A 25,690-nucleotide genomic window follows, 5' to 3' on the forward strand; every position below is an offset into this window, starting at 1 on the left:
ATCCTGTCGGCAAGGAGGGGGAGAAGGGTGCAGTGGTTGACGGTGTAGAATGCAGCCAAGAGGTCAAGGAGGATGAGGAGACATGAGTCTATAATAGTCTTAATGGATATCTAGGAAACAGTAACTATTTGCAGCCCTCCGAAACTCTAGATGTGAATCCATGGTTCAACAAAGAGTATATACTATGTGGCTCAATATTTAGAAAATACATGGAGGAGAATAAAATGGAGAAGAAAAGTAAAGTCCAAGATAGCCATACATATTAATTCCACTAAGGAACTAACACAATATTGAAACCAAAATCTTTTTTGCAAAATAGGTCCTGCCGATTAACAATCACAATATGGGATCTTAGGGGTTGAGGCTAAGGAATATGACTAAAATATGTTCTCATAGATATAAAAAGCAATTGCATGAAATTGTATTGATAATAATTGGTGCAAATAAACTAATTAAACAAATTAACTACCAAATTAAGTACCCCGATTTAAGACAAAAGGGAGCATGAGTCTGACAAAAAACAAAACTGATCAAGGGACATGTATACGTTCTATTGCCAATACAAGCCACTTAAGTATCCAAAACAGATATTTGAGCACCATTCTTCATTGGAGTCTAGAGGATACCTTAAACACAGCATCTTGGGAAGGGGATTATGCCATGCATGATGGGTTTGGCACCATGGTCGAGTTGATTCAGCACATTTATTTCTACCACTATGCCTATGTCGAAAACATTGAGTACCACATTGTGGCTTATAATGATGGACGTATACATCATTGATAAGCAAGTGCCTTGCAACCAGGTATGTCCTTTGGGGGTTTCCATGGGTATCAGTTTCTACCCCTGGTTATAAAACACCCACACTTCCTAGTTCTTTAAATGCCTACAAGCAAATGAAACAAAAAAGTAATTTGCGCATGGTGAGCATTTTTCAGAAATTCTGTTTTACCATGTTACAATTACGAGACTCACTGGGACAATAATCTGATATTCTGGAACAGTACAACGACGCATTAAAAAACAAGAAGATTGATACTGATAGTTCAGATTTCATTACTCAACTATTTATAATCCCACCATGATCCGTGAAGCAGGCAAATTGTATGTATTTGCTTAATTATATTTGATAGAAACACTTATCGAAGTACAATATATTTTATAAAATCAATTGCTAAATGTTGACATTGTTATTCATCTCTACAGTTTCATTGTGTAATGTACACCTTTACAGCAAAGCATGGTTGTGAATAGTCTGTTTTATGGAAATCTGATATTCTGGACCAGTACAACGACGTATTAAAACACAAGAAGATTGAAACTGATAGTTCAGATTTCATTACTCAACTATTTATAATCCCACCATGATCCATGAAGTAGGCAAATTGTATGTATTTGCTTAATTATATTTGATAGAAACACTTATCGAAGTACAATATATTTTGTAAAATCAATTGCTGGATGTTGACATTGTTATTAATTTCACAGTTTCATTGTGTAATTTACACCTTTACAGCAAAGCATGGTTGTGAATAGTGTGTTTTATGGAATACAATTCCAAACAAAAATCCAAATAAATGAGCAGATGAAAACATTTCCAAAACAGACGTTTGTGAAAATAAATAAAATGCACTGAAATGTAAGTTAAAAAAATGTCACAGGCCCATTGAACATGCATGATTTGTTTGGTGAGTAACAAATACATTAAAGTCTTAGGGCCTAATTTTGTGGCCAGGCACCAAAAGAAAAGTAGAACTATACCAGGCATCCAAAATGTGGTGACATGGCCAAAATATATGTCTTTTTCCAGAGCGCTTTGAACCAGCTACAAACTACTCAAACACACATTTCTGACATCATACTGGCTTGGGTCAAATTTGTTAATGCAAGAGTGCAATTTAGTAAGCCAATTGATGTCTGTAGAAAGGCAACCTAGCTGCCACTTACCTCTTCTTTGTAGTTTTAATTGTAGTTAATGGGTGAGGCAGTACCTTCCTGCAGGAGGCCCCCTGTTGGAAACCACTCACCTATTGTGTCCATGATAATTAACTGACAGACCTGCCCTACCATGGGACAGACAGCACTTCATATCTGGATGAATAAAGCATGGCTTTGTTTGCCCTTATTAAATCATGTAGCAGTGGCACAACATTTTGCAGGTACATCAGCAAGAGCCAACATCCTTACCTACCAAGGTGCAAGAAAGACTGCAAATTAGAAATTATAGTGTTATTGGAATGCCCATCTCATCCCTGCCCCTGAAACCTGATTTCTGTCACTGCATGAATGCTGCCCTTTACCTTCCTGCAGCCGTTGCACTGCCTCTAGGCAAAGGTACTGCGCTTTCAAGTTCTCTTCCCACCCCTTCCATCTTTTCTCCTCCTTGTTTTAATGTAGTTTTGTGTTTTTTTTGCATATGCTACCACCCCGCTTTTTGCAGGCTATGGGTGTAGTTTGTGAATCCAGTATGGATTGTATTTCAATTATTTATGTGTGTCACATTTCTCAATTGACCATTCAGCATGTTTACTAGTTGTACATGAATGCTAAGCGCCTTTCCAATTGGAGCAATGGTGTCCATAAACAACGAATCATGAAGTGCGTCCACGAACTGAATCGAGATATCACACATATTGATTATCTTTTTTTGAGCATTTTTAAACATCTGCTACATAGATTAATGCCATATTTCCAAAATCTTGCTTTCAGGACCAGGTTGCCACTCCTTTAAGTTTGGTGTAAACCCACTTCACAGTTCGGCTGTAGGTGTGATAGAAGACATTTAATGTTCAATTTAATCTACATTTTAAACATGTATGGGACCTTCCTATAACTTTGTCCCATCTTTACGGTATTGCAGCTATAATTCCATTAGGATTCTGATTTAGGTATCTATTTCATTTGGAATGTCCATGCATATTTATTTAAAAATGCCAAAATTATAAGCCACCCAAATATTAATCTTCCTATTGGGAAGCCCACATAAGCATCACTAGAGGGTTGTTATTGCTATATATAATGCCATTGCACTAGCACTTGGTATAGTTAAGGTTAAACATGACTGCCTGTAGTGATTGAGGAAAATAACTTTGGTTATTAGCCTTAGAACTCTGCTCTGGAAGAAATCAGTCACACTTGTGTAATCTAATGATGGCTAACAGAGGTGATTTATTAATTGGATTGCAAGTCTAGGAACGCAATGTAGCAACCTTGGCAATGTCACCTAAATAACCTAACCATTCAGGCCCATTATCTATAGACTCTTTTGGTCACCTGACTGCAGAACATTTGCAAAACCCTTCCAGTAGGCCTTTCTTCATGAGTGCCCCGACTTTGCAGGGGCAATAACTATATTCTGTACCCGGGTGTTGTTCATTTCTGTACATGGATGAATATGACACAGTTCCGGTGTGGTGAACTTGTAAGTGGGTGCAGATTTATTCCAGGAAAGTCCTTCTGTGTCTGCTGAATCAGCCGAGAGGCATCCTTCCACCACCCCCAGGACAGCTTCTGGCATCATCCAGCAGTCCATTGTCAACACTGGTTCAGACCAGCTAGATTCGTCGGACATGAGCTCCAGTAACCTCGTAGAGAAATTAGCATAGCTGTCCAACAACACCATGCAAATGCAAATAAATGTCTGCTAAGGAAAGAAAAACATGCATGGCATTATATCATTGAAGTAAGGGTGTTCAAAGCTGAAGTTCATTTGGGGGTTACCAATCGCTTCTGCAAAAGACACTGCTATCACCCTCATTGTCTCCTGGTGCTCAAATTCATATAATTATATGTTTATCAAAGGAATGAACCCAAACCCCCTTCCACACTGCCATATATAAAATATGGAGAAATTCCACAGTAAGCTTTCAAGATAGCCTCCCCTGATGAACAATTTCAGATTGTTTCATGGAGGGCTTCATAGATTTTGAGATATTCACATTTTGAGCCAAATCTATATTTGGTGTATGCACAGAATTAATGTGCATCGTTTATACGCACTGTACATGTAGAACATGGACATTTTGTACTTCCACTGTACCATACATATGAAAACTCACATCAAAGTGAGGACTTTCATATGTATAGGTTGACCTATGGAGCTGAGGTTTGAGAGGTCGGTTTGGAATGGGCCAAGATGGAGTACTTCATCTGGAAACGACTTTTGTCCCTTCCAACAGGCACTCTGTTTCCTGCGGTTAGACATATTTTGGAGATTACACCACTAGAGAGTAAGGACCATTGGAGAAGAATTTTGCTCTTACGATCTATTATGTTCCTGTCGGCTGCAATCCTATTTATCCAATTGAATGAACTTTATAATCCTGGTAACGGTGTGCCTCTTAAGATCTCAGTGAATTCTGAATTGGCCATGCTGAATGAGAGAGCAGTCTCACTTGAAGAACAAGAGTGCAATCTGGCCAGGCGAAAAAAGATATTATTCAAAATCAAAAACAGAAAGAAAACTACTTTCTTATATATTGTTCAAGCACTTCTCTTTGGATAGTAAACCTTTTAACTCTTCCCAGAAATATATGTTAAAACATCCCTTGATATTTCTTAGAAAGTATTGGCTACACATTAAACTAACTTTACTCCAAACCAATGACGTCTCAGGTGGTTGGTCCTTGGACCAACCTAGTGATCCCTTGTGTTGCTGCTGTAGAATCACTGGCGAAACCTTGAAACACCTAATTGTCGAGTGCCTGGCCCTTACTGCTCTACACAAGGGCATTTTAGGTTTGATTTTATCACCTGCCCTTTGATAACTTGGGAAATGCTCTGGTGGAATTTATTAGTCAACCCCAATGATTGTCTGCTAATTAACATAATGAATTTATTAAAGTTGCTTTTGTATTTATATGATATTTATTTGATCTGGGATGGAAAATGACATTTCCCTTGGTTATATTATTACAGCTGACACAGTTGTGACATGAGAGGGTTCCAGATGGTTGTTGAGATCCAGTGTTACTAGCCTCTCCTCAAACCTTGCCTACAATCCAATCACAGAGGTGTGACTTCACTGGTAGGCAAACATTGGATGATCTTTAAAGAGTTCCCCTAGTCTAGTATCTTTCCTTTGAATTTACCAAAGTTTTAAAAAGTCAGTCTGGAAAGGAAAAGCCCATTCTGCAACTCTGTATGCTTTACTTTGAGACAAATACTAGTGGGGCGCTGATCTTTTGGGCAAGGTTCCTAATAACTGTTATGACTGTTTGCCCAGAGTTTGAGTCATAGCTTTGTCCAGTTACTCATGGGAATAGCCTATTACTGAAAATCTCTCAAAGACCTTCTCATTTGCTCGCTACTCTGATCTGCATCGCTCACAAAGCATTTAACTCTGAGCAGTTGGCTAAACAGTAGGCTTTTTAGAGTGGTGGGAGATGGAAGCTTATTCTATGTACGACTTTTTTTTCTGAAAACATTGGTGACAAAGTTCTTTTCAGATGGCAAAATATCTACGTCCAAAAAATGAATGCTGGGACCGCCTATCCATTGAATGTGTTCATCTATCTGGATAATTACCTGACACAAATGATATAGTGTGTTATGTGTGCCACTCCAGATGCCAAAGACATCATCATTATATCTACCCCAAAAAAGGATGTACTGATGCCACAGAGGATGGGATAGAATGTGGTCCATTTCAAATGTATACATGAACCTGTTGGCATAGCTTGGGCCATGCTTACACCCATCGATGTTTCCAAAACTTGCAAATAAAAATGATCTTTATATCTGAAGTAAGCGTTTTCTGATATAAGCATCAGTAGGAGCGTAACAAATTCCTTGGAGGGGCACATTTCTTCCAGTTATAGTAATAAACACTCAGAGTTAGGTATTTGGGTGTACAGACTCTTGATGTCTATGGTGAATACGATATCTGAATCTGCAATGTCAATCTCTTTCAATTTGTTAAGAAAATGTGTGGTGTCTTTGAGGTAGGTCAAGGTGTTTGGAATAATAGGCTGAAGGACAAAATCTATGTACCTGCTTAGTGGTTGTAGAATCCCGCCCACTGCTGAAACTCTTGGTCTCCCTGCTGGTTTAGACAGTTCCTTGTGAATTTTAGGAAGTAAATAAAAATCAGGGGTTCTACAGTACTTGTTTATCCAAACTTTTTCCTCCACTTCTTTGAGGATGCTCTTATGGAACTTACACTTATGATACATGATCTTATGACACAAGCACATACTTACAACACACACTATTCTGACATACACATTTATGCCACACACACACACACACACACACACACACACACACACACACACACACACACACACACACACACTAATGTCACAATTTCTTAAAACACACACTTTAAAAACACATCCTCAGAATCAATATACACATCCTATACAAATTGTACACATACGTATTTGAGATCTATATTTCATATATGTTCACTATATACACTTGTGTATGAGAGCAATACAAATAAAATATCATATCATGTATCAATATACACATGAAATCTCACATCAGAGTCAGCAATGACGATGAAGTCATTTTTTTATATGTCTTTGAAATGTATAGGAGATGCAAAGTGCATACATGAATGAACTATTAAACTCGGATATGCCTCCTAAATATATACAAACTCACATCAAATAGAAACCTCACTTTTATGTGAGGTTTCATAAGTATAGGAGTTGGATAGAAATATACTTTTCATACAACTTTCCACCAAACACGTGTATGCTACTTATACACCATAACATATGCTAGTCTCTTAAACACCTAGCACTCACATGCCACCTTACAACACACATGCTTAAGACATACACTCGTATGATACACACACTTATGACAGACTCATGCCATCCAGTCACCCACTTAAATAACAATTAGAAGACATTCACTACACAAATCTTGTATATGAATTCGACATGTAAGTGTATGAAATTAACATTATGTACACATACATGTATACTGATATATGTATAAAAATATATATTTAAGTCAGGCCTAATTTTGATGTAGGTTTTCATTTTTATAAGGCATATACACAGTTTAAATTGTGTGCATGTATGACATATATAACCATGTGGCTAATAGGCCATACATTCATATGCTGATACTGTAAACATGCATACTGCATACACTTATACAACATACACGTACATGTTGGATGCCATATTCCAGACAAAAACACTCTGAAGTTAGTTACAAAAAAACTTTTTTAAAATAAAGAGTTATGGTAAATATAAAATATATAAAAAATATATAGTTTACAAAGAGTAGATAAAACAAAGGTAACCTACACACACTCACTGGAACCAACCACAAATGTAACCATGAAACCTAGTATAAACACCTGCTTCATAGCACTACAAATCCAACCTCAACACTCAATTCAAGTATGAGTCAGATTACTGTACGTGTATGTGTAAATGTCCAAAATTCACATATAAAGGTACATTGGAAAAGCCACTTTTACGCCCCATGGTCTTATACCACCGGCTTCATGCCACACACTATTACACCTTAGACTGTTACCTTATACAGTAATACATTGATATTTAATGCACCTACAAAAAACACTCATACACTGCACACCGACACTGTAAAAACCAATGAAATGATCTATTAAACTACATACATTATTTTCTCTAACAAAGGTAAAGTCTACAAGCAGTGGGAATATTACAGCTAAAGTACAGACAATCCTTTTTGAACTTCTTTTTGCATTTATTACATGTATTTCCTCCATTCATATTATCGAGGGTGCTTGTATCATTAAAGTCTGTATTTCTCTGTCTTTGTGTACATAGATGGATTTTATAATATTTTTGATAGATCAGTGTGCAATTGGTTTGTTAAATAAAGTATATATTTGTATAGAACATTCTTTGGACATTCTTGTGTTTTGTAACTGTTTACTATTACTGTTTGTGCTGCTAATAGCTCACATTTTCACCTCTTCTGAGTGCATAGCCTTCCCTCTGCCCACACTTCCATAAAAAGGGAAGGAGGTACATCTCTGAACTGTGTCTGTTTTATCTTTATTATTGGCATAACTGTTCGTTTGTAGAGGTATGGGATCTGAGAAGGCAGTTTTGCCACTACTCATCCTTGTACTCCTTCTGAGCAGGAGTAATTCCATTTTAGGGGTTTGCAGTGCCTTCACTGTCTCCTATACCTAACAAAATGCATATGTGGTTGGTTCTCAGTGATTTAGTAGTCTCTTCCACCTATAAAATGCACATTGAGTTCTCAGTGCTTTGAACATGGCCTGTGCCGTGTAAATACACATTGTGGTGGTGTTTCTTCTTTCTTTATTAATGTATTAAAGAGTAAGTTTTAGATTCAAATGGCAATCTCTGTACCCAAGTGATAGTGATCTTGATGTCTTACAGTTGGCCCCAAGGTATTAGCAAAAAAGAGAGAAATGTAAGCTTGTTACAACATGCACCGACCACACACACATACCGCCAGATGCTGTGCAAAATAAAATGCAAAATCTGCACTGAATGCATGGGAATATGTGCATGAGCTCTACGTTTGAGTGATGTCCTGTTGAGCAGATTGTGATTGATCATGAGCAATAGATTAATAAAACCTCATTTAGACGCTATCAATAGTAGTGAAAGGTACATTTTGCTTATAGAAAAGAAATGTGAAGCTGCAATAGAAATAGGACTGAAAATTCTATAATAGAAAAGCAGAACACATTAAGCTGACATTCAAACTGTCATCTCGACGATTGGTCTGTTTTCAAGACTTGCAGTGCTGGAGCTGGACAGCTGACGAGACAATAGTTCAAAGATGAGAATGATTCAGATTGTGCGTTTGACGATTTGGGAAAAGGTGATATAATTTGGCAAACATATGCAATTCTATGCGTATTTTGTTGTGACTGATGTTCAACCATCTATATACGCACTAATTAAAAACAACAAAAAATACAAAGGGGGTCATTACGAGTATGGCGGTAGGGGCTTAACGGCACCGTTAATGATAGCGGTGCCGTTAAGCCCCTACCGCCATATTCCGAGGTCCCTTAGCGGGTCCCAGCAAGAACGGCTGGTCTGACCAGCCGTTCTTTGCGGGACCAGTTAAGGGACCTTGGAGCTAATAACGGGCCCTCAATTTGCGGGCCCGTTATTAGCGCCTTCCCCATTCCCATTGAGCCCTATGGGGGCTCAAATGAGAATGGGAAATGGTTTACTGAATGAGGACTTACCGGGTCCTCCAAGGTTGGAATGACCACCAAAGTATCTGAATGACTTTGGATCCTTTAATATATTCTTACTTTGTTTTCTAGTGTGTCAGAAAAGAGCAAAAATCCTGAATAAGTGGAAATGAATTGTGAAGTTCAACATGCTTGCAAAACCACATAAACTGGATCATAGGCAATCACAAGGATAGCAGGCTGAGCAGCATAACCTATACACCTCAATCTCAACAAGCACATTCTACTTGCTAAGAACATAAGATTCTAAAATAGCTCAAAGTGAATTGCTTTCTAAGTATTATTATTCAAATGATTTGCAAACTATATTTTTGATAGTGTTGTGGCAAATACCACTTCTTCAATTATGAGGCAAAAAGATGGAGTGGCACAAGAGACGAGTATAGAGAACATGAAATGTACCGTCTTCATCAACTGCTCCTTCAGCTAAAATGCTATTTAGTGTATGCCCCTCCGCACCAAAGCAGATCTCAATCTTTGCACCAAATGAAAACTATGGTGAATGCTAAATGTATTATAACCTACCGACTGAATGAGAGGGAACAGCAATATTACTCATAGAGGGCAGTTTGTTTCTCAGGCACAGCAACTGGCCTGGGATAAAAAAAATAAAAAAATAGAAAAACAGAGTAAGAATAGACATTGCATTTTAAATATACCATTGTTAAGCATAGTCTTGTATGTACTTAATTTACAGTGGTCTCCAAGCTGTTAATATCTTTTTGGTGCAGCATTTCAGACACATTGAGTGTAGAACAGATTTTTGGCATTGTCTAATCTAGGGTTGAACTCCCGGCTAGCTTTGGAACCTCTTGCAATTATTATTTCATCAGATCAATGCCCCGGGATAAGGGGTCACATCTTATGCCTATTTGTCTGGTTTGTTCAGTCAATCAGAGACCTCAATGGCGGATTTTTAGAGTTTGTTCAGTCAATAACAAAGTTGCCCAGCTCGCTAACAACTGGGTTAGAGAAAACTGTGAGGGAAGAAGTGCCCAGGGCAGGCTTCCATTCAGAAGGTGTTTGGAGGGTATTTTCACTTCTTTGAGTTTAGTTGTATGGAGTTCTGAAGAATTGCAGGTGCTAAGTATTGATTTGTTGTCTCGTTCATTGGTCTCTGATGTGTTTTGTTGCCTATTTATGAGCCACATTTATTGTTTGCTCAGGTTACTTTTTGCATGTAAAAAAGAATGCCGTTTCCTTTTTCCTTTTATTTCCAGTAATATCATTTAAACAATCCAAACATCTTTTGTGACATTGAGCATATCCCTTTAGAAATTGAGAGGGATGTAGAAAGAGATATCATAGAGACAAATAGAGGAAGCCCTTCAATGGAGAGTCCCAACAATGAACCCGCAGAAGAGGGAAGAGGAAAAAAGTGTGACCTAAGTCCACCCACAAGTGTGGCAACCCTGAGCGCTCTCAACTATGTCCTAAACTCTCTGGTGTCCGTTTTTGAACTACTAAAAGGGGAGGTTCAATCCCAAACAGGAATAGTCTTGGAACTAACCAACGAAGTAGCAAGATGGGAAGCCTCAATGGTTGTCCTCAGCAATGTGATAAATACTACAATAATTTCATCATTAGAAGAAATCAAAAAAGATTCCCTAAGCCACAGAAAAGAAACGGCTCTCCTCCATACCCTCCTGAAGGATCTTGGGAAAGCAGAAGAGTCTGGAAGAGACCAGATGCTGAAGGCTTTGTGGAGCTGGAATGAAAAACCAGTGCAAAAAGAAATAGGAATCCAGGCTGGAATTGAGCAGTTCGAAGAACAGGAAGATACCCCTTTATCAGAGTCAACAATAGAAGAGCTCTTAAAGACAGCCCAATTGATGGAAGAACAAGATCACATTGGAGAGGAGACTAAAGATATGCAAAATGAAGGCAAAGAAGATCCCAAAGATGAATCAATCATAAGTTGGAGGCAAATAATCAAAACTCCAGGAGAAGAAGGAATGCAAAAAAAAAAAAAAAAGAAAAACATGGATCAGGAAAGACTTCCTCGCCTGACAAAAAAGCAAGAAAAGAAGAAACAAAATAACAACAGCCAAAAAAAGGAAAGGGAGAAAAAAGAAAGTATATATGAAATCGGGGAAAAGATGCCACCTCGAAAGGATACAAAATCTCTGAAAGAGGACCCAAAGAAAGGGCAAAATACATCAGAAGACAACTTGGAAAATCAACCACAAAGCCAGAAAGGAAAGAAAAGTACAGTGCAGGATGCCCCGAACATATCAAAAAGAAGGGGCGTAAATGCAGGCTCACAAACTGAGAACCATATTAAGCCAACTGAGGCAGTGGCAACATCCACCAACAAAAAATTGAAACTCGATCCAATCTTTATTAAAGAACTTAAAAAACCAACAGGTGAAACATGGCCCAAAATAAGAATAGCCCCGATATTCGAAAAAAAGAAAGCAATTATGCCGAAACTGCCAAACTTGAACGAACAAGAGCTCTTTACTGAAGTGGTAATGAACCTGGGCCATGGAAAATTTCAAACTATCCCAGAACCTGAAACAAGAGAAACCAGAGAGAAAGAAAACACACCTATAAGACAAAGGGTGGAAGGGGACAGGGAGTGGAGACGCAGTATCGCAGACATCCAAAAAGATTCCCTCACGGGTTTTGAAATTCCTAAACTATGACTAAAGATGGCACCAAAACGAGCAAAGACTAAATCCGTCAGTAGAATGGCGATATTATCCATAATAAAAAAAACAGAGCTCTCTACCTATTTTCTACAGAAGACCTTGAGTAAGTGAAATTCCCAGATTGGGAAAATTTGTTCTTAGTAGAAATAGGACTGAGCTCAACAAAAGACCTCGCAGCAATTCTAAAGGCAAGTAAAGAACTAAAAAAGAAGGGCTCACCATATACACCTCTGATCCTATAATAACCCAACCTCAGACAAGTGATCAAGATTGACAGAAGGAAACGGGCCAGAGGGAAGGCAGGGGTCCCAGGGACGCAAATGGAGAAGGAGAAAAAATACCTGAGAAGGGAACATCAATCCAAGAAAAAAACACTGGCGGCCTTACCGGACATACTCACGCAAGTTCTGAAAAACATGGGTATAGGAATTCAGAACCTTTAGGCAGAAAGAGCTGAATGTGGTTAGCTGGAACACAAGAGGCTCCAGCACATTCAGGGCAAAAGAAGTGAAAAATGATCTACTGGAGAAAATGGACATACTGGCCTTTCAGGAAACATGGCTAGTAAACCCAATAGAAATAGAGGGATTTACAACCTTTTGTCTACCAGCAAGCCAGAAAGCAAAAGGGAGGCCGGCGGGAGGTTTAATAACATGTATTGAAATCCGGCATCCACCAAAATCCGACCCTTTCAGGACAAGCTAGCAGAAGTAATGGGGATGATCAAGACAGAATCGCAAGACTTGGAGATCCTGCTTGTAGGTGATTTTAACGCAGAATGTGTATACCATAAAAGGAGCAAGGGGGCGGAAGGCAAACAAACTCTTTCAAATAAAGGAAAATCCTGGTTAGAATTCACCAAGGCATGGGATTTGAAAATGATGAATAATGTAAACCAAGGAACCTCTTTGCCTTGCATGACATGGCAAAGAGAGAAATCAGCCTCAGTTTTGGACTACATTTTTGTCATTGAGAGACTCTTTACCCGAAAATCACAACTAAAAATAAGAAACAAAGGAGGAAGTGATCATTCGAGATTGGAATTATCAATCATGTATGACTCTGGCTTCACAAACTTAGCTCATAACCAAGAAATATTGGGAATAAAAGGCACAACAAGGAGGGAGAAACCTCAATAAAAAACTACAAAATATGCTGGAACAGACAGCTCAAGAGATAAGCACCCCAGACAAGTTTGTGAACAATCTATGGTCATTTGTCCCCCCAAAAGTGCCATCAAATAGTGGAAAACACATACATCTCCATAGTTTTGATGAAGAAACGAGGCAAACAAAACGAATCCTGAGAAGAATCATCAGAGATCTGAAAAGTGAAAAACTTAACAGTGAAGTATATTCTCAGCAAATGAAAATAATCAGACGAAATTATAAAGCTTGGACAAAGAACCACACATTTATGCTCCACCAAAACGAGGGGGAGGAGATGCTAAAACTAGTCTCATCCTCGTCATCGAGAAGCTTCTGGTCACTGATACGAGAACTAGAATCAAACTCTAGCAGTACACTATGCAATCTGGTCCCAGAGAGAACCTGGGTGGAATACCTTACAAAAAACTTTAGAAAGACATTAAAAGAACAAACCTGCCCGCCCTTAGACAAAGGTTGGGAACTGCAAATTGAGGAGAAGGAAATTGTGGAAATCATATCCAAAGCTTCACTATCAAGAGCAGCAGGGCCAAATAGCCTCACATACCAGGTACTTAGGGAAAACCCGAGGTTGTGGGCTAAGCTGCTGAGAAGGCTCTTTAGGGAGATATTGCAGCAAAAGATCATACCATTCTTCAAAGAGGGTGATAGGGTAAATCCATCAAATTATAGACCCATCGCCCTCCTAGACATTGATAGTAAAATACGTATGAAATTGCTACTGAATGAGCTCTCGACCAGGACAGAACAGGAGGGGGTGCTATCCAGATGCCAAACAGGCTTTAGAAAAGGTTTATCAACGTCCCTGAATGGAGCCCGAATGGAGCCTTACTTAACATCCTTAGTGAAACAACAAAGGCTAAAGGAGCAGCACCCCTATATGGAGCCTGGATAGACCTCTCCAAGGCCTTTGATCAGATCAACAGAACCAGACTATGGCATAAACTCAGAATAAAGGGAATACCCGAGTCGTTGCTATCAATGTTAATGGAACTGCACAAGGGAACAAGCGTAACAGTACGTTTAGATAACAACGGCCACTTCTCTGATGCAGGTCCAGTAGAAAGAGGGGTACGACAGGGCTGCTTGGGGGCACCCACTTTCTTTAACCTGTTCCTAGCAGATATAGGAGATAATTTGATCTTGTCCGCATTGGCAAGCCCAGTCATAAATGGCAGAAAAATATTCTGGCTGGCCTATGCGGACGACATCATTCTGCTGGATAGAACAGCCATTGGATTGCAAAGACTGTTGGATGGTTTGGGTAAATATGCCGAGGAGAACGGGCTGGAAATAAATCCTAAAAAATGAAAGATACTAGTATTTAAACATCCGGGGAAAAAGACGCCATATAAGCATTGGACCCTGCATGGGCAAAGAATTCCCCAAAATGAAAATCTTAAATACTCAGGATATATGATTTATGCAAGCCCAGTCAACCTCAAAGCTGAGAGCGACATCATTACCAAAGTTCATGCGTTAATCCCCACCTGATCAAAATCAGGACCATATTCTGTAAATTCTCAGTTGTCCCAATGGTAAAGTATTACCTGAGTAAAATAGTTCCAGTCCTGTTATATGGAATAGAAGCTAAACCACAACTATGGAGCTTTAATTGGGACAAAATATAAGGAAGAATCTGGAAAAAAGCCCTAAATCTACCATGGTGTACATCAGCGGGACAGTTACGATTTGAATTAGGTTTGAAATCTTTGAACTGCATGGCAGACTGGAAACTAACATCTTTCTACAGAGAAATTATGAACCCCAAAAAAGGCTCCTTGTATGAAGATATCAACAAGCATCATAGTAAATTAAGATCTGAAATCCTATAGATCCTGGACAAAAAAATTAAAACCGTAATATCAACGACAGAATCTAATGTGTAAATTCTGATGGAAAATCCACTGAAGATAAAGCGGGAGCTGGTAACATCAGACTGGATAAAAACGATAGAAAAAACAAGATCTACAACATCATGGAATACCTTCCTGACAGTTGAAAAAAAATATGTACACTTCCAAAGTACCTAGAAAAATTTCCGGATGAAAAAATCAGAAACAATTTTCTCAGAGCAAGAATGAATATTCTATTAACGGGGGAAATTCTGAACATTTGGAAACAGTCAGAAAGGACAGTGATCTACTGCAAAGAATGTGCAATCCCAGGAAACCAAACTTTGAAGCACCTGCTTATCGAATGTAAGGGAACGTAGAGCCTGCAATTGAAAAAACTAGGAAGATTCGTATAAAGAGCCGAATGGCTAACATCAGAAAACACCTGCCACAGAATAATGGCAGGACACGAGATCCCGTTAACAGCGGCAGTGGTGAACTTTATCCAGTCCCTACACTTGCTATAGAGGAACAAAAGTCACAATGTTTCCCCTCTTTAAGAGAGGTAAGAAAGTTGTTTATTTTAACATATTGATTTTAGAGAAGGATCTCCATTCCTTTTTTCTTCTTTCTCTTCTTTTTGGCTTTGGCTCTTAGTATAAGGAATTGTAAAGGTTTTCCTTTTCATGTCTGTCAAACAGAAATTGTAAACCATATACAATAAACAAAACAAAAAAAAGCATATCCCTTTATAGCCACACAGAGGACCAAACATGTCTTTACCATTTCCTAGTATGCTTAATTTTTTATTTTTTATTTATTGAATTAGCTGAAATTAATCAGCTTTTCAATATACAAAATTCAACAATAAAATATATACAAACAAGAATTACAATATCTTTGCATTTAAAAAAACAACAACAAATAAGATACAAAAGAGATCATCAATTACTCAAAATTAATCAAAATTAATCAGGATTACTCAAATTATTCAAACTATTAGACAATGGGTTAGGAAATGAATTGAGTTAAGAAATGATTTAGAAAACAAGAAACAAACATTTGCGTGCATTCAACATTCAATTCCATCAATAAAAGCATTGCACATTCCATTCCCTATTGTCATGTTTTATGAAGAACAGTTCATTATAACCAACGTGTAAAGTTCGCCCTTTAGACACATAAATGATCATTTATATGATCTCACTACCCATACAGTAAAATATAGTTTTAAATATTCAGATAATATTTGTACTAACCTCACAGATAGGCAGATTTTCTAGCTTTAAAGACATTAAAAAGTTTTCCAATGCTATCTGTACAGTGTTTTTTACAGTACATAATAAAAATGACCAGCGTAAATCTTGTTCCACCACATTTAAAATGGCAGTTGCATTTACAAAGTGAGCTGATCTTAGGTCATTCAGCTCCGTACAATGACATACTAAGTGTTCTAGCGTTTCGGCTATAGTCGGATCAAGACAGAATCTACAGAACTCTATTTCTTTTGGGATCTGATGCCTTCTAACTTGTACTTGATGAGTGGGCCATAAGTCGAAACGTGCTCTCAAGATTGCTGATCTAAATGCCACAGATGGAAACTTTAGGAGGTATGTTTCAGGCCTTTTAACTTTTTTGGGCCAAAATCTGTACTTACAGATTTGGCGGTACTTTAGACACATATTTCTCGTGGTAATCCAGTCCAGTTGATATATTAATTTCTTAGCTTTATCTGGTTTGTCACTAGCATATCAATTGATAAATTTGCATCTGCTAGACAAGCTAGACTTTCCTCAACCCACATTTTCGCAAAATTCTTGTGTGAGGTGAGCATATAGTTTGCAATCACCTGTAACACATTCGCTTGCAGATTTGCTAACAAACATTTGCGAGACAATGCACATTGTCGCTACAGATAGATGGCATGCAGAGAAATCAGCCCAGTTCATATCGCAAGCATGCCCCTGGTACACACTGGGGTAAGGAAAGCACCGCTCTCCAAAATGTGGCTTCTAGACTTTCCAGTTTTAGTAATTTACAATTCAGTAATGTTTCTGATCCGTATAAAATGGACGGGATGGCCTTCTTGTTCCATAAAATAATGGCTGGTTTCATTGTGAATTTACTGTACCGGTGCAATACAATTTTCGCCTGCGATATGGCTGTGTTCAACTTCACTTCCATGCTCTCTACTTGGCCACTCGGAATTAACATTCCCACAAAAACCATGCCCGGGTAGATGTATCTATTCACAACCTCTAGCGGCATTAGGCTTATTGTCCACGTATATGTATTCCTATGATTTCTGTTAGCGATATATGTCACAATTTGTGTTTTATTTGTATTAACCACTAGTTGGTTTGATTCTAGATACAAATTAAATGCGCCAAGCAGGTTCTGCACACCTATCAGGGTCTTGGAGATGAGCACTATGTCATCTGCATAATTTAGGTTAGTGATTTTGGTACCATTGAGGACCGGAGAATCAGATGATATATGCAAGATCCTGTATAAAGTTGTTAAAAATTGCTGCTGCCAATAAACAGCCTTGTTTAAGACCGCAAGCTGTCAAGATAGGGGCTGATAATAATCCTTCCAGAGTAAGTCGTACTCGAATGGATGTTTTCTGCGTGAAAAGCATGGATAATGTCCTGTAGAACTGGTGGACAGCCATCTCTTTTTAATTTCGCCATGAGGAGGACACGGGAGACGGAATCAAAGGCTGCGTTTAAATACACAAAGGCGAAATATACAGATTGCTTACATGCGTGGCATTGTGCTTTTATTGCCTTTAGTGATAGAAGGTTAACACTTGTGCCCAGAACTGCCACAAATCCTGTTTGTTGTTGGTCTCTCAAGCCAAAAGATTTTGTCCAAGCATTAAATTCCCCCAAAATCAATTTTGCAAAAAGTTTGCCGGGGAGATCTAATAACTCAATTGGGTGATAATTTTTCGGGATGGTGCGATCGCCTTTCTTATATATAGGCACTATTATTGAGGTTATCCTGGACGACGGTAACCTGCGATTTGTCATGACTTGTTGAAAAATGGCATGGAGGATGTTTGCCCAATAACTCGGGTTTTCTTTAAATGTGGCATTATGCAGTCCATCAGGACCGGCAGCCCTAGATGAGCTTAGTTTTTTTATCAGCTCTTCAAGAAGTATCGGCGAGCATTGGATATTCCAAGATGATGTTGTTTGCATGATATACTCCTCAGTTCTAAATTTAGTTTCCTTATACAAATTTGAATAATGAGTCACCCATGCCTCTTCCAACACAGCGCTTGTTTGAACATGTGCTTCAAACGAGTTTGTACGATAATTAAGTAATCTCCAAACTTCTGCTGAATTTTCGGAGCCTATGGTGTTAAACATGTCTTCACTATCATGTTGGAAGACCAATGCACAACGTCCACGTATCCAATTTAAATATTAGCATTTGGCTAATCTTAACACTTGACAAGAATTGGTGACATTCGTGGCTACTATTAGCCTCCTTTCTTGATGATATTGGCATTTGCACAATTTAATTTCGGGATCAAAAGCTGTTTATGGGGTTTATTACTATACTTCAGAACAATCGTGTTTTTAAAAGGTTCCAATAAGTCAATGTAATTGATTATTTTATGGGAATTCACAGACCTCATTATTGCTTGAGAGATCTTCCATAAGTTTCCTCGCAGCCATTTCAGGCGATTTTTGGAGTTATTAACCTCTATTTGTTGTTTCATGACCAATTGATGTGCAAGGAAAGTAGAAGATGATCACTTTGTGACTGAGGAATTGTTTCAAATAAAGACATTTTGTTGAACAAATGTTGCTCTACAAATATGTAATCAATAGTGCTTTGACTTAACTCACGCTGCCAGGTGTGTTTTGAAGGCATATCTCCCTCCACTGCACCATTTACCATTCAAAAGTTCCTACCATTCATAAAATTGGACCAAGTTGAAACACCTTTTATCTTACTTTTCAAACTGGTAGATAAGCAATCCAAATGTATGTCCCCAGCTACAATAGTTTCCGTGATGCCATTGGTTACTGTTATCAGATCCAATAGCACTGCCAAGCCCTGGAAAAAGGCTTCATCTGTTAATCCCGCCGGGTTGCGGTATATATTTACAAATGCTATCACATGATGTAAACATGTGATTTTCACCAGTTGAATAAAGATATTGATGTTTCTCCAAGCTTCAATTTTAAGACCATGTTTCTTGTTTACCACTACGAATAGCCCCGAGGAGGGACGCCCACGCAATCCAACTTTTGCTGGTAAAAGTACTACATCAAAGTTATCCCTTGTTGGAGATTCAGTATACCAGGTCTCTTGTAACGCAATTGCATCTTATTGTTCTAAAAGTAATTTAATCAAGGTCTGTAGATGACAATGACCCTGAGTGTTCCAACAAGCGACTTTAAATGTGCATGGCCGAGTAGCTCTTAAGGGTTAATTTTTTATCAGTATGAGCATCCTCACGTAAGCTCATATAAATCTTGTATTGTTGTCTATTGGCCTCATCTCGCATATTAATGTCTTCTGGGTCCTGCGCGAGCAGGAACCTGTGGGATGTTCTGACCCACTAGGCTCTGCCCTGCAACATCACTGTGTGCTGCTTTCATCGGAAACAACAGAATGGCCGCCCTATAAGCTCCATGTGCGCTAAAAATCTCTGAGAAGTGGGCAAGGGAATCCGGAAAAATAGTCTGGCAATCTACCTTGCTTGTGTCAGTGGTAGAACAGGAGACCACACTGCCAAAACCTGTCATTGGGCCGCCCACAGAGTGAAATGGAACTACATGAAAAGGCAGCGCTGCATTGCCAGGAAAACCCAGAAGTGCTCTAAAATCCGTTTTTTATTGGCTGTTGAAATTGCAAAATAATGGTTCCCAAACACCAGAAAAGATCCAACATCCTTGTTGGGTGTTAACCATCACCTTATTTAAGGAATCCCATAAGCACAATGTCAGGAGAAGCACATTTCATCACAAGAAAATCCACATTCAAAAAGGTGCTTGCCTGGGAAAATATGTCAGAATATGGGCGCAGTACCGCCGCTCGTCTGTTTCAAAGCTGTCATTTACTTATACTGGCAGTTTAAAACTTGTGTCTTAAAATCAAATTGTGGAAAAGAAGAGACTTTCCATCAAAAGCAATATAGGTTGCTACTATACAATCTCTATGTTTTAAAAAGACTTGAATTAAGCGATCTGTGTGTATATTTCTTGAAAATGTAAAGTTCATTTAGAAAAGACAATTTTAAACCAAGTGTTTTAAAGTGAACTGATGCCAGCCACAGTACTTCAAATGTATATTCCACAGTTTGCCCCAAATAAAGGTGCTTTCCGTTTTGCTCTCTGCCCAGGAACTATCATTTAGCTGCAAATGAAAGGAGGAGGGGATTTTGCTCTGCTTTTCTGGGGATAGACAATAGGCTTCCTGGACTGAAAGGGAATGCAAATGCAGGTGTCAACAGAAACAACTGCCAGCAGGAGTCCTGGGCTGCTCTGGGCCCAGCAAAACCATGTAGGCGGGACCAGACAGAATTGTGTATCTTAAACTCAAGAAATTATCTTTTTGAAAAAGACTCACAGAGAACTGTGCACATTTTGTAAAAATCTGTAAATTATAGGTTGTTAACAGGAACATTCTGCTCACAGTTTGAAACTACTCTGAACCCTGTGCTATGTTCAGAGACAGGATTACCGAAATTTTGATGTTGTAGCAATTGTGATAATGCTAGAAATATGAAACTTCACAGGATTATGCCCAGATGTCATGTGCATATATGTAGAAAGATGTGGACATATCTGACACTGGGTAACCAATCAAAAGTGCGAAAAACGGTCAAATTTGAACCAAAGCTCCCACTGAGCTGGGACTCGGATGGATACTTGCTCTACTAAATCTGTGATGTAAATATGTATTGCTAGCAAGTTGCTGATATTGTAAATATGATTTATGTGAAAAATAGATTTACTGTACAGAAACAAAGGGGAGGTACTCCCTGGATTGTAAAATACAGCATCACTATGACACTAGATTTCCTTCTCAAATCAGGAGAGAGGGTGTGCTTAGTATAATTTAGCCTACCCACCCCTTTGGGAAATACATAAATAGGGACATGTTACGACCTAGAGACACACACAGATTCACCCATCAACTGATTTACTGGCGAAGCGCTCTGCAGGAGAACCCAGATCCAAGACTCCCGAATTCTGAAAGCAGAAGGCCCAATTCCAAAGCTGAACCCTTCTCAGGTTGGCCTTTAAAATCTTGAAACCTGATTTTACCCTCAGACTTCCAAGGGGAACACCAAAAAGAACAGCCGGGCCGTGCTGTTTCTGCTTTCTTGCCAATAACTCTTGCTAGAACCCAGAGATCCAAACCAGTAGAGCGTTAACCAGATAGCTACCACCCAGAACCAACCTGTCAGATCCAGTCCAGAGGCCGTGCAGTGTCCAGAGTGCCATGCTGAGTGCAGAACCAAGTGCCTGAATCCTGTCCGGTGGGCTAGCAGAATTTCAGTCCAGAAATCTTTTTGACCAGATCTTTGATGGGCCTATTCCAAACCATAGTTGTTAGTATCTAGAATTGTCCATAGCCAGTATCTTATCCTTAAGTAATCCTATCCTACCCATTCTATAATGTCCAGAACTGCATTGTAGAAAATCTTTTGTTTTCCTGAATCTTTCCCTTATCCATATAGCCCTTTGATAAGTGTAGTGATAATATCATCTTTGCGCTAATATATTTGCTGAAGAAAGACAAGCGTCTCGGCAGATAGAAACCACCCGGAGCCGTCACTGGGTTGGTGGCTGTGATGTCGTGTAGCTTGTGGCTTCATAGACTCCCTAGTGTAAAGAAAATCCTGTTTGTAATTTCAAAAACGCATCTTTCATTTGAAATGTTGACTCTTTCTGAGAAAAACCAACCTCTACTAAAACCTTCATAACTTCTGAACCGTGCATGCTAGAAACGAAATTTAAGTTTCAAATTGAAGCTAACATCCTCGGCTTTCCAACAAACCTGTTTTTGTTTGTAATTGCGTTTCCCGCGTGCTGAAAACGCTGAAAAGTTTACCACAGATTTTTCGTTTGGCTCAATTTCCTCACGTGTAAAATAGCTATTCTTTGCAATTGACCTCAGAATTCAGTTTTCTATCTGCTAGTTATTCAATCATCATTGCTAGTGTTTACCTGAAACTATACAAAGCGCCTCCCACTAGTTTTGAATCCAATTTCGAGAAATGAATCCATTTTTCAGTGTTTTTCCCATTCATTCAAAACCACATTTAAAAGCATTTGACCTGTTTTAAATCATTCCTGTTTCTCTCTATGCTTGCTTGGGGGAATTGGGATTGAAACTGTATTTGTTGAGTGTGTATTTCCTGAAACCTGTGTTCTCCCCTTCCATCTCTATACTGCATATTGGTGTGAATTGAGTAGTGTGCAGGGGGAAAGAGTGTCATTGCATTTGACTGAACCCACACAAAGTTTTATTCTGTGCTGCATGATTTTTCTTATCCATACACCTTCTGATTAAAGAGATTGTTCATTGTAACATCACCATATGGTGATTATTGTATAAATATTCAATAGTGTGATATATATTTTTTCAAATCCATAAAATATATCTTTTAACTTTGCAAAACAACCTGCTTCTTGGCTCAGTGAGACCGGGGGGGGGGGGATTCAAAGAGAGGGGCGTGATATAAGGGTACATCATTCAGAAATAAAAGAATTTATAGACATAATACATAATTAAGGGTTCCAGCTGTGCATCGCACGCTAGGCATTGACTTAAGTGGAGTGCCGGGTTGAAATCACTTACAAACCCCATGTCAAACAGAGCCATTTTTGCCATCCACATCACATCTAGTACTATGCCCGAAGGAATCCATAGTCTCACAATTGAAGTCGTAGCATCTGAGATGTATTCCACTTGAGCAATGTCGTGTGATACTAAATCTTCTAGTTCCACGACATCACCAAATATGTTTAACACACTTTGTCTGTTCAAATTATATGAGGCATAAGGACCCTCCCGGCATTTTAAGATTAAAGAGTGACAGTCTGAGTGTAAGGGGACTGCATGTCGTGATACACTGGTGCTAAGGTTTGGAACCTTATTGTTCTTAGAGGAGTTGTTATCTGCTTCCAATCTATATTTAGGACTTCTAACTTTTTGTACAGTTGCGTTTAGTAATGTATTCTGACGAGTGTAGTCTGGTCTAACTGACGTATTTACTGGTTCTGTCACTGTGCTAGACCAAGATACAGATTTCCCCTGTGTATCAGGTAAGCATTTGTTTTGTTGATCACTCAATCCCTGTACACATTCATCCAAGTAGGATTCCAATGCTTTGCGCATTTCGCTCAGCTATGCTGCTCTCTGTAGATCTAGTTCATTTAAACAGGGGGCCTCTATAGATCTAATTGCGGGCACCAACACTGGCTGGATCTTTGGGAGCACTTGGTTATTTACACGTTCACTCCGTGTGATTTCTGCCACCAAGTCATCCAACGGCTCATGGGCTGCCGGATGATTAGAAGGTGCTGAGCAGTCCGGTACTGATGGGACACTAGTCCCTTGTTTTGGATCTTCATGATTACAAGATTGGGCTACAGGCGCCTTGACATTAGTTGTTGTAATTTTTTTAAAGAAAGAGTTCAGTGAGGCCTTTACAAATCTTGCGGGTGGCATGTTCTTCAATTTTCTTTGTGACGTCAATCTAATATTCTTCTTTTTTTTAGTTGGAATAATGGTCTCCTTGTGTATTGCGCCGATACCTCCCAAATAGTGTGATAAATCACTGGCTATTACGGGGCCGGTTGTTAGAGAGTCCTGCACACTAATCCAAGAGCTGTTGGCCATCGGGGGGCAAGGAGGAGTCACACCTTCTGAAAGAGGCATAATTATATGGGTGATCTCTGGCAGTACAGGCTGAGTTCCATCCTCTGACGGTACCTCGTGTTGTACTCCTGTCAGTGTGCTTGATTTTTTGCACTCTTTTTGAGCAGGCATTTCTTTGTAATTTTTGGGCCCATTTCCCATATTTTGCAACCAGTGCAATAAATCATCTACCTTTGACCCCTGCTTGGACATTTTGGCATCCAAGATTTCAAACAATTTGAACATAGACATAAGGGTAGTATTAATAGCTGCCAATGCCGTCTGTAATAGCGGAGGTTGGCATTCTGTATTTTCAGTCAAGGGTCTCGCCATTGTTCGGCACGGTGTCAGCTGGACGAAAGAGACCGCAGAGATAGAGTGACCAAAAGACACGTCACCAGCAGACACGTTTCTCGAAATATTTTGTGAGCTGCGAATAGATATGGGCGATTCGCACTGCCTCGCGTACAACGAGACTTCCTGTTTGTCAGTGACTTTAAATGATGATACCATAGACAAGCAACTATTTGAATGATGTTCCCGGTTACGGGGCGGGATAGGGCACGGAGAGGCCAACATTTTATTATCTAAATGTACTTGCGGTACCCTTGAGCCATCAACTCCCCGTCCATGAGACTGATGCTTTGTCATATCCGCGTCAAATCGCGAACTAGGTATATTAAGAAACTGTCTTTTCCCCTCATTAGGCTGTTTTGGGGTAGAAAGCCCTTGGGGATTAAACGCTGCAACACACCCACCTCTAATTACGCCAGGTGTAGGGATAAGGACAATTGATTTATGAGAGACAAGCAGTTTTTTGGGACTTAACATTTTTTCCAGGCTGTTACACGGCCCAACCGCAGAAGGCATATCAGATTTCAAAGAATATAATCTTCCGCGCACATTCATGTTATTAGAATTAAAGTTTGTAAACAAGTGCAAACAATACTCTCTGTATCTCAACCACGTTACCTATCAGAACCTTCTACTAAGCACCGGCCACCGGCCACTCGGCTAAGCGGCAAAGCGGTACTTAACTCGGTACTTGCCCGGGATGCGCGTGTGCGATGCGCGTGCTTTTGGTTTAAATGTATAATCCAATGAAAATGAGGGGTCGAAAGCCAATCCCAGCAAAGCAAAGGTGGGCCGAGCGTCGCGCTGTCAATCACTCTGGGGAACGAAGACAGAGCAGCGTCAGTGGGCGTTAAATGCTCAAATGTTCAAGTGTTCAATCAAACAGTCAGTGAAGAGCACCTGTTGTGCACAGCGTAAAGTCTAACAAAGTCACCTTGGTTTCTCACTTCCCTTCACTTCTTAAGCTAGCAGAAGACCGCCAATAATAGCAGCAGCAGAATCCAACACTACACCGCAGCAAAGCGGTACTTAACTCGGTACTTACCCGAGATGCTTAATGTTGTTGTCATGACTCTCCCCTTGCTTTTATGTTGATTGTATTGTTTTGCTGTAGGGCTGTTGTCTCATTTTGTGTAGGTACAGGGCCTTCATTTGTTCAAGGGTCGTCTTGGTGGCCGAGATATTAGGCGCTTTTTGGGTTCTTTGAACGTTTTTGTCTTCTTCCACTTTTCTCAGCTTGTGGTTCTCTACTACTCGTATAGTATGCTTGCAATGCTGAGTGGGGAAGAAGGTGGGTGGGAGACATGGAGGAGAAGGAGCTGTATTCATCCACACAGGAGGAGGATGATTTTCCCATGATGGATGAGTAAAGGAAGGACTTTGTGCAGTTCATTGGAGCAAATTCACCGGAACAGGTCAAGCAGTGTTATTGGTACTCTATGTCGATGGGGGAGCCTGAAGTACTAGGGAGGCCTCAGAATAAGCTGGAAAGGATCCAGGGCCACCAACAGAAGTCCCAACTAGCACAGAGGCATGAGAGGTAGGGCTCCAGTGCAGGCCCAGAAGGAGAAAGGGTCTCTTGTGGAT

The sequence above is a fragment of the Ambystoma mexicanum genome, chromosome 7q, assembly GCF_040938575.1.
Source record: "Ambystoma mexicanum isolate Mex_15411 chromosome 7q, UKY_AmexF1_1, whole genome shotgun sequence".
NCBI classification, from domain to species: domain Eukaryota; kingdom Metazoa; phylum Chordata; class Amphibia; order Caudata; family Ambystomatidae; genus Ambystoma; species Ambystoma mexicanum.